This window comes from Moschus berezovskii, chromosome 2, assembly GCF_049115385.1.
Source record: "Moschus berezovskii isolate FMDL1 chromosome 2, NW_MosBer_1.0, whole genome shotgun sequence".
NCBI classification, from domain to species: Eukaryota; Metazoa; Chordata; class Mammalia; order Artiodactyla; family Moschidae; genus Moschus; species Moschus berezovskii.
The window spans coordinates 67,423,155-67,432,657 of record NC_142461.1 but is presented as its reverse complement, the minus strand read 5'-3'; the positions used below and the strand labels follow the sequence as shown (position 1 = coordinate 67,432,657).

The 9,503-nt window shown below is 39.6% G+C and overlaps 1 long non-coding RNA gene across 1 annotated transcript; it reads right to left on the bottom strand.

Moving 5' to 3' along the window:
* Positions 1-2,538: 2,538 nt before the first annotated feature.
* On the bottom strand, positions 2,539-9,491 carry LOC129537826 (uncharacterized). Its single transcript, XR_008682107.2, has 3 exons — positions 5,665-9,491; positions 4,758-4,907; positions 2,539-3,301 (listed from the first exon to the last, which is right to left on the bottom strand). It is a non-coding gene; the product is annotated as an uncharacterized LOC129537826 (long non-coding RNA).
* Positions 9,492-9,503: the final 12 nt, after the last annotated feature.

Sequence of the window (9,503 nt, the reverse complement as noted above, 5' to 3'; positions counted from 1 at the left end):
CTCAAAACACTGACAAAGGATGTAGGAAGATCCTGAAACAGATCACAGACATAAAGAACAGATTGTGGTTGCCAAGAGTTGGGGGCAGGGGACGGCAGGGAAGAGAAGGTACAGTACGGGAGCTTGAGATTAGTAGATGCAGACTATATGTACAAGATGGATAAATAACAAAGTCCTAACGAATCACACAGGGAACTATATTCAAGGTCCTGTGACAAGTTATAATGGAAAAGAATATGAGAAAGAGGTGGATTCTTAACCACTGGGGAAGTCCCAGGGTCTTGTCTTTTAAATTTGAGGTCTCTGACCCCAAATTTAGCAGACTCCATGATTCTACATAGTCTCTTGTCTGAAAAGTCTGTCAAGACAGAATTTCAATTTTTCCCAATCAGCAAATAATTTTTGGGCAAGAGCAGCTTCCTTGCTATGCTTAATTTTCTGGGGTCTCATTTTCCCTTAGATTTTTGCCAGCTAGTACCTCTTTATCTTTTTAGCTCTTTGATGTTTTTAAGGTAATACTTAAAATACATTCAAATAAACAGTTTCCAGTGGGAGGCTTTTTATATTTTTATAACTTGGCCCACATTAACATGCTATAGTCTTTCTACAGGTCACTTACTCATGATTATTGCTGAGAAACCAAACTGCCTTTTGAAATTGGCCTGTCCCTCTGGAAGAAGCTGGTGCCAAGTCTGAAGGTTTAGAATGCCATAACTCAGGCTTTTTCCCAAAGTAAAATTAAAAAAAAAAACACCACAATTAAGTGCAACTCCCTTGCATTACATAATTCTGTCTCCAACATGCTAAAAGAACCAATAAATTTAGGTGGACAAATTGGTGGTAGATAATGATTTTGCCTTTCTAATTTTTTTCTTGTCAGTATTTTGAGGAAGACTGATTCACATAAATCATCTAATACAGCGCTTTCCATTAAAATTAGTGATGATAGCAAAGCTTAAAAATCTTCAGTGTCCATCCACGTGGGGTAACTGTGCTCTTGAGATGTGGCTAGTCCAACTGAGGACCTGAATTTTTATTTTATTTAAAGTAATTTAAATAGCTTCATGTGTCTAGTGCCTGCTGTATTAGAACATTCTAAGATAAATGTATTTTTGCTGTGCTATGGAGAAGGAAATGGCAGTCCACTCCAGTGTTCTTGCCTGGAGAATCCCAGGGATGGGGGAGCCTGGTGGGCTGCCGTCTATGGGGTCGCACAGAGTCGGACACGACTGAAGTGACTTAGCAGCAGCAGCAGCAAGTTGCTTCAATCAAAAGTTGCTTCAGTCATGTCTGACTCTTTGTGACCCTATGGACTATACAGCCTGACAGGCTCCTCTGTCCATGGAATTCTCCAGGCAAGAATACTGGAGTGGGATGCCATGCCATCCTCAAGGGGATCTGCTCCACCCAGGGATTGAAGTTGCATATGCCTGCGTCTCCTGCATTGCAGACAGATTCTTAACCCACTGAACCACCTGGGAAGCCCATATTTCTGCTACTTCAAGTTATACACTTATTATATAAGAAGGTTAGATTAAAATAGTTTTCTGATCATAGACCTCTCTTCAGAGACTATGTAGTTCATGAAACCAAAATTGTAGCAATCGCTATTGACATATGGCAACAAATACAACAAAAAATTAACCCTATAAATAGTTATTGAGCTCCTTATGGACTAGGCACCACCCTAGGCACTGCAAATGTGCCATATGCCAGATGTGCCTGCTTACTATGTAGATCATGATGGACTGATTGATGACAGAAGATTTTATAAGCATCTTTCACTGTAAAATAGAACTTCATTACTTAAACTTCCCCTAAACCTATTAGAGAGGGATATTTATTTGACAGTGTATAAACACAGCCAACTATGAGCTATGTGAGATACTCCAAAGAGGAGAAAAAATGTTTTATGAGACAAATTTTGTACTGGAATACAACAGGATCTCAGAATCCTCATATTGACAACATCTGTTTAATGTTTTCTAATCCAATGCTCACCTTCAAGTGGGCCTTAGGAAGCATCACTACGAACAAAGCTAGTGGAAATGATGGAATTCCAGTTGAGCTATTTCAAATCCTCAAAGACGATGTTGTGAAAGTGCTGCACTCAATATGCCAGCAAATATGGAAAACTCAGCAGTGGCCACAGGACTGGAAAAGGTCAGTTTTCATTCCAATCCCAAAGAAAAGCAATGCCAAAGAATGCTCAAACTACCTCACAATTGACTCATCTCACACGCTAGTAAAGTCATGCTAAAAATTCTCCAAGCCAGACTTCAGCAATACGTGAACCATGAACTTCCAGATGTTCAAGCTGGTTTTAGAAAAGGCAGAGGAACCAGAGATCAAATTGCCAACATCTGCTGGATCATTGAAAAAGCAAGAGAGTTCCAGAAAAACATCTATTTCTGCTTTATTAACTATGCCAAAGCCTTTGACTGTGTGGATCACAATCAACTGTGGATAATTCTGAAAGAGATGGGAATCCCAGACCACCTGACCTGTCTCTTGAGAAACCTATATGCAGGTCAGGAAGCAACAGTTAGAACTGGACATGGAACAACAGACTAGTTCCAAATAGGAAAAGGAGTATGTCAAGGTTGTATATTGTCACCCTGCTTATTTAACTTATATGCAGAGTTCACCATAAGAAACGCTGGGCTGGAGGAAGCACAAGCTGGAATCAAGATTGCTGGGAGAAATACCAATAACCTCAGATATGCAAATGACACCACAAAGTGAAGAACTAAAGAGCCACTTGATGAAAGTGAAAGAGGAGAGTGAAAAAGTTGGCTTAAAGCTCAACATTCAGAAAATGAAAATCATGGCATCCGGTCCCATCACTTCATGACAGATAGACAGGGAAACAGTGGAAACAGTATCAGACTTTATTTTTCTGGGTTCCAAAATCACTGCAGATGGTGACTGCAGCCATGAAATTAAAATGATGCTTACTCCTTGGAAGGAAAGTTATGACCAACCTAGACAGTATATTAAAAAGAAGAGACATTACTTTGCCAACAAAGGTCCGCCTAGTCAAGGCTATGGTTTTTCCAGTGGTCATGTATGGATGTGAGAGTTGGACTATAAAGAAAGCTGAAAGTTGAAGAATTGATGCTTTTGAACTGTGGTGTTAGAGAAGACTCTTGAGAGTCCCTTGACTGCAAGGAGATCCAACCAGTCCATCCTAAAGGAGATCAGTCCTGAGTGTTCACTGGAAGGACTGATGTTGAAGCTGAAACTCCAATACTTTTGCCACTTGATGTGAAGAGCTGACTCATTTGAAAAGATCCTGATGCTGGGAAAGATTGAGGGCAGGAGGAGAAGGGAATGATAGAGGATGAGATGGTTAGATGGCATCACCTACACAATGGACATGGGTTTGGGTGGTCTCCGGGAGTTGGTGATGGACAGGGAGGCCTGGCATGCTGCGGTTCATGGGGTTGCAAAGTTGGACATGACTGAGCGATTGAATTGAACTGAATGCTTACCAAATATGAGCACAGAATCCTATTTCCCCCAGATATTCCTGTTAGTATTAATTCTATGGAATACATTTTGAGAATTGGAGATTTATGCTAAGGAATTTTATAAGATATAAATAAGCAAAAACACTGGCTAGATTATGATAGTTTTTTCAAAGTAGTGTTTGCAGATCTTTAGAGGACATGAATATATTCTCAGTAGTACATATTTTATTGGAGAATTTTGAAATGATGTGATTTTAGTTACATGATAACCTTCAAATATCAATTCAAGCATGTTTCAAATTGTGTCGGTAAAACATTCTAACAGGGTACTGCTACATGATTTCTCTTAAGATTGGCTTGTGATTGTCTTACACTGATTAAAAAACAGAGATGGATTTAAATTATCACTTGCTCTAAACGAAGGTCAAGTAATGGTAGGGATAACTGTACAAATAAAGGTTTAATAAAGAGAAGTATTAAAAGAATTGAGTCATCACATGATAAACTGCAATTAAGAGCATGTTTTACCTGAAAAATAATTCATTCTGTAACAATTATTTCAATATTTATTGTTGTTGTTGTTCTGTTGTTCAGTCATGTCCAACTCTTTGCAACCCCATGGACTGCAGCACACCAGGATTCTGTGTCCTTCACCATCTCCCAGAGCTTGCTCAAACTCATGTCCACTGAGTTGGTGATGCCATCCAACCATCTCGTCCTCGGCTATCCCCTTCTCCTCTTGCCTTCAATCTTTCCCTGCATCAGGGTCTTTTCCCATGAGTCGGCTCTTTGGATCAGGTGGCCAAATTATTGGAGCTTCAGCTTCGGCATTAGTCATTCCAATGAATATTCAGGGTTAATTTCCTTTAGGATTGACTGGTTTGATTTCCCTGCGGTCCAAGAGACTCTCAAGAGTCTTGAGACTCTTCTCCAACACCACAGTTTGAAAGCATCAGTTCTTTGGTGCACCACCCTCTTTATGGTCCAACTCTCACATGTGTGAATGGCTACTGGAAAAACCATGGCTTTCACTCTATGGACCTTTGTTGGCAAAGTAATGTCTCTACTTTTTAATATGCTGTCTAGGTTTGGTCATAGTTTTTCTTCCAAGGAGTAAGTGTCTTTATATTCATGGCTATAGTCACTGTCTGCAGTGCTTTTGGAGCTGAAGAAAATAAAATCTTTCACTGTTTCCCCATCTATTTGCCATGAAATGATAGGTCCGGAAGCCATTATCTTCTTTTTTTTTTAATGTTGAGATTTAAGCCAGTTTTTTCCACTTACCTCTTTCACCTTCATCAAGAGGCTCTTTAGCTCTCTTTGCTTTCTGCCATAAGGATGGTATCATCTGCATATCTGAGGTTACTGATATTTCTCCTGGCAATCTTGATTCCCGCTGTGCTTCATTCAGCCTGGCATTTCACATGATGTACTCTGCATATAAGTTAAATAAGCAGAGTGACAATTTACAACCTTGACATAGTCCTTTCCCAACCTGAAACCAGTCTGTTGTTCCATGTCCAGTTGGTCCATTTCAATATTTATTGAAATGCTTCAATGTCAAAAATATCTTTCACATTCTGTAACTTGATTATGTTTTTAAGCCTTTGTTCATATTTATTTTGCAAATGTTTTCGTTTATAGATGTATGAGTTAAGCCCAAGAATTTTCTAACTAGTTTTATATCTAGAACATTACAAATTTTTTAAGTTTAAGTAATATTAAAATAATCAAAATCAAAACTATGGTTACAAATTATTTATGTGTGTAAACACTATTGTAAGATATTTCTATTACATTTTGAACGTGTCATATAGCATTCTTAAATATTTGGCCAATATTTAAAATTGGTTTGCATTCCAGGACTATGCATCATCTGTTAAATTGGCCGTACGGCCAGAAAAGATCTGCAAAGTATTAAAATCTCATCATGGATAATCACAAGTTGACTGGTTTAATATCACTGTAGATAAAAATAGCTCTATTGAACTGTTCAAATATAGCAATATCAGGTTTTGTGGATTTTTTTCCCTCTTGATGTCTGCTATCTTTCAAAAAAATTCCATACACACTATACAAAGCATGCCTTCAACTGTCACCCGGAGGTCAATGATTCCAGAACTCTATTTCTACCCATTTGTTCACTTCAATTTCAGACACACACTTCCAACACTCTAATCAAGAGTTTTACCTGAATGTCCAACAAGTGTTTCAAACTCGTTGAACCCCAGATGCCAGTCCTGTGTTCTTGTTGTAGATCAGTGGTGTTCACTTCTAGCCAGTCTATGAAACTCAAAACTCTGAATTCATCTTCCACTTCTTTCTTGTTTGTCCTCACCCTTACATCAGCAAGTCCTGCAGATTCTCTTTGCACCCTAGCCACTGTCTTAGTTCAGGCTTGTACCACCTTTCAAACGATGACTGCAACATCCACCCACATAGATTCCCTGAAGCATCAGTTACCTTCAATGCCAATCTAGCTTGAAATATGAACATAACTAATCTCAGTGAGAGTCCTCAGATGACTTGCTTCTGCCTATATGAGCTGGCCAAGCTTCATTTACTGAGACTTCTGCCTTAAAAGACTGTGCGTTTATGGAAGGCAAGGCCTCTGTCTGGTTCATTTTTATTTCTGTATTTTATAAAATTGTTAGTATGTAACTAGTGCTACATGTAACTGAATGTTAAGCACTAATGAGTGGCTAAGAGCACAGGTTTTAGAATCAGACAGATCTAGGTTTAATTTCTGCCTCCTCTGCCACTTAGTTGCTAACTGACCCTGAGCAAATTAACTTTTAAGACTGCAATTCTCAATTCTGGCTTCATGTTAAGATTACACAAGGGATTTATTAGAAGGGCCCAAGTCCCCACTTCAGCCCAATTAAATCAGAATATATGGAGGGTGAGGCTCAGGGACTAGAAATTTTAATAGATCCACAGGTGATCTTATTATGCAGCCAAGGTTGAGAACACTGCTCTTGATCTTAATTTCTCACCTACTATGTAGTATCTGTTTCGAAGGGATTTGGAGCATCTGAAAAGAAATGAATTCAGCATAGTGCCTGGAACATAGTGGTGGTACAGAGGTAAAGAAACCACCTGCCAATGCAGGTGACACAGGAGATGCAGTTTTGATCTCTGGGTTGGGAAGATGCCCTGGAGTATGAAATGGCAACCCATTCCAGTATTCTTGCCTGGAAAATTCCATGGATGGAGAAGCCTGGAGGTCTACAGTCCACGGGTTCACGAAGAGTCAGATGTGACTGAGCACGCGTGCGCGCGCGCACACACACACACACACACACACACACACAGACACAGGCATATAGTAAGTCACAATGTTAATATACAATCTTAATTTGTAACCTTCTTCTCAATCGCTAGCCACTAGCTGCTTTGCCTTCTATTCCTGGAATGTACAGCTTTTGCAGCTTTAGTACCTTCACTCTTGCTCTTCACCCTGCTCTTAGAAGATTCCTATCTTCAAGTCACACCTGAAGTCATATCTAGCTTCCAGGTTTTCCCCTTTATTTTCTATTTTGTAGGGAGATGTTCACTGTCATCACTTGTCTCACTTTGAAATTACTTTTAAACTATTTACTGTGTGTTTCTCCAAACGTACTGCAAACTTCAGAAGGCAGAAAAGGTCGCTTTCCTCCTGGGATTCAGTGCCAAGTGCCTGGGGTGTGCATAATGTTCAGGTGATAGTTGTTAAAGGATGGATGAATAAGTGAGCCATCCTGGACTCTCAAAAAGGCAAAAATCCTTGACTTTTTGTCTCCCACACTCTGTATTCCTACATCAAAACACCATCAAAACTAGTACTACTGTCACTAGTGTTCTAGTTTCTAGTTGTTGACTAGGACAACTGTCAATACTAACAGTAATATTTTAAGTATTTTTTTTTCAGGAAGAAAAAAAAAGGAGATGCTTCAGGGAGATGGTTTTACTTTGGGTAAGGTTTCCAAGTCCAGGTTCTTAGAGGCTTAGTCATCAACTCTTGGACAATAATTAATGTTAGTCTAACAACGTCTCACTTTAACAAGGGAAATAAACTTCTGTGGGTGTTTATGTTAGCTAAGTAGGAAAGGTTTTGTTTTCTAGTTTACCTTTCGTAACATTCAGTTGGGAAGCCAAACAACATGTAAGGTTAATGGAAAAAAACTTTTTCTTAGTTACAGAATTATCAAATCATTGATACATCTGCCTATGAAAAGGACCTTAGAAATAACCTAGACCAATCCCCTCATCTTAAAACGAGAAAAAAGGCCAAAAAAAGTGAATTTTTTTGGACATGATTATGCACATGCTGTCAGAGCACCAGGTTTCAAGAATCCACCAGTGTTCTCTCAGCCACATTACACCAGTTTCAAAGTAACCCAGTTATTCCAATTTCTCAGAGTTCTTCATCAATTTATATTCTGGCATCAAGTAATTTGCAATTTCCACGTTTCCATGATAATAACAAATGCTTAGTCCAAATTCATGAGTATGACATTCGGATCTCATGTCTCAAGACACCTGTCCATGCGCCAGGCTCCATCATCTATTTCAAGTTTTCCCATCTCTGAGCTCTCACCAGAATGCACAGCCCCATAATATCTGCCTCCTTATAATCCATGAAAACTGTCCCCAAACTTAATCAGAAGACAGTGGTTCTCTGTATTTCTCCTGAGGACTTTGTTTTCCGCCCTATACCACAATAAGAATGACTGTATTGGATGTAAGAAACTTAGAAATTGGTGCCATATGGTTCTTGCTTTTTAGGTCTTGTCTCTTCTTGAAATCAGTAAATATTTAAACTAAAACAAGAGCCTCTCCAGGATAAAATTTTCCATAAGCAATTTCTTGAAGACAATTTTGAAGTGTTTGAAAAAGGCAAGACCCTGATGAACAGAACTCATGCTGCTTTAAAGAGGGCCCCGGATGTAAGGATATTTTGAAGTTACTGTCTCTTTTCTGGGTGCTTTTCTCTTTTCTTTATAAAATTGCTCATCCATTCAGTATAATTCATCCTTATCCATTTCTTTCTTTTTTTTTTTTTCCTTACTGGCAGTGTGAAAACCCACAGGAGAGAAATTTACGACCTTTAGGAAACATCAGAGAAAATAAGAAAGGCCATAGGGAAAATAAGAAAGGGCACGTAAATACTTGCTTAAGTGTATGTTGGTGCAAATTTAATATCGCCTTCAAATTTTTCAGAAATAAACGTACCTATAAAAAGGTCAGAAACATAGCATCATTAATCAAAGTAAAAAAAAAATACAAAGGAATTTCACCAATTAACACTCCTTTGCACAACTCTTAAACAATAATTCCAGGCCCAAACTTCATGTAAAAACTTTCCACAAGAACACTAACCTGATCACAACCATATTATGATACTATTTCTGACAAATAAAGGGTTGCACTTTCTCTACTTTGTATTTTCCTCTTAGTAGTTTGTATTGTACTTCGCTGTAAACCTCAAAAGCTCTTTCTATGAAAATTGTCCCCAAACCGCTTTACCTGGTCAAACTTGGGGAACGATTATTAACAAATGCCGCATAAAGTGCTGTGGGATGGAGAAGAGAGAATTATCAATTATGCACTCTCCCCAAAGAAGTTATGACTTTAGAAAGGAAGGGAAAAAGGTAAAGAATAAAGGTCGGCGAAATCACAAAAGATACTGTCAGCATCCTTAGCAGAAGGACCGGCGACCTGCGCTCCAGAATTCCGATTTCAGCTCGGAAGAGAGGGACGCGCCAAGGGTTTGCGTGAGTAGCTGCGCGATTCTCTGGCACCGCCCACAGCGTCTGGGCAATCCTCACAACCCACGACTGCCGGGTCAGCAAACAACAGCTGATCTGGTAGCCTCCACCAATCGACGGTCCACGCCTACAGGTGCCGCTACCCTCGCGGAGACCGGAAGTTCTTTTGCCCCGGCTCTCCGGCCTTCCACCTGGCCCCTGTGGGAACCGGAAGTTATTCTGCCCCGATCGTCTGAGCGTCTTCGCGTCGGCCGCACAGGCGCAGTGGAGCTCGGGCGGA